Genomic DNA, 1,571 nt, shown 5'->3' on the forward strand with positions numbered 1-1,571 from the left:
GTTCCACTGCCTCTTCTGAAACCAGCTTGAACCTGTGGAAGTTCTCTGTCAATGTATGATTGTAGCCTTTTCTGCATTACTTTTAGTAAAATTTTACTCGCTTGAGATATCAAAGAGATTGTCCGATGATTCCCGCATTCCGTTGGGTCACCTCTCTTTGAAATGGGCACAAATATGAATCTCTTCCAATCAGTCGGCCAGATAGTTGTTTTCCAAATTTCTTGGCAGAGATGAGTGAATGCCTCCTGTGCCGCCTGACTTTCTTGAAAGATTTCAATTTTTATTCGATCAATTCCTGGTACCTTGTTCTTTGCCAATTTCTTCAATGCACTTTGGACTTCCTCCCTGAGTATCATTGGCTCTTGTTCATATGGTACCTCTTGAAATGGTTGAACATTAACCATTTCCTTTTTCTGTTCAGCTCACTGACTTCCTCATTTCTTATGCTAACTTTAGCATCTGTACACTGGAAAGCAAGTTTCAGAGTCTCTTCTTACATCCACTTTGGTTTTTGTTTCTTTCCTGTCTTTTAATGTCCTTTTGCTTTCTTTCTACATGATATTCTTGATGTCATGCCACAGCTCCTCTGGTCTTAGGTCCCTAGTGTGTAATCATCTAATCTGTTATTGAGGTGGTTTGTAAAATCAGATGAGATATATTTCAAGGTCATATTTTGATTTCCATGAACTTGTTTTAATTTTCTTCAGCTTCATCCTGAACCAGAATATGAGCAATTGATGGTCTGTTCCACAATCGGTCCCTGACCTTATTTTACTGCTATTGAGCTTTTTCACCGTATGATCACACAGATGTAGTCAATTTGATTCCTGTGTATTCCATTTTTGTTAGGTACATTTTTATATTAGCCTATTATGCTATTTAAGGAGCTCTGGTAGCATTGTTGTTGTTGCCAGGTGCCATTGAGTCGGAACCGACTCATAGCGACCCCATGCACAGCAGAATGAAACAATGTCTGATCCTTGGCCAACCTCACTACCACTGCCACACTTGAGCCCATCAATGATGCCACCTGGCCAATCCATCTCATTGGGGGTCTTCCTCTTTTTCTTTCACCCTCCACCGTACCCAGCATGACATCCTTCTCCAGTTCCCTCCTGACAATATGTCCAAATTATGAGAGACGAAGCTTAGACATCTTGGCCTCCAAGGAGCACTCTGGTTGCACTTCTTCCAAAACAGAGCTATTGGTTCTTTTGGCAGTCCATGTCACTTTCAGTATTTTCCTCCAACACCACAACTCAAAGTTATCAATTCTTCTACTACCTTCCTTATTCAATGCCCAGCTTTAGCATCAATATGAGGTTATTGAAAATGCCATGGCTTGGGTCAGGCACACCTTAGTTCTCAAGCTGACATCTCTGCTCTTCAATACTTTAAAAAGTTCCTGTGCAGCAGATTTGCCCAATGCAATACGTCATCTGATCTCTTGACTACTGCTTCCACGAGAGTTGACAGTTGATCCAAGAAGAATGAAATCCTTGACAACTTCAATCTTTTCTCTGTTGATAAGAATGTTGTTTATTGGTCCAGTGGTGAGGATTTTTGTTTTC

Source organism: Chrysochloris asiatica, unplaced genomic scaffold (genome assembly GCF_000296735.1).
Source record: "Chrysochloris asiatica unplaced genomic scaffold, ChrAsi1.0 scaffold00303, whole genome shotgun sequence".
Taxonomy (NCBI): Eukaryota; Metazoa; Chordata; class Mammalia; order Afrosoricida; family Chrysochloridae; genus Chrysochloris; species Chrysochloris asiatica.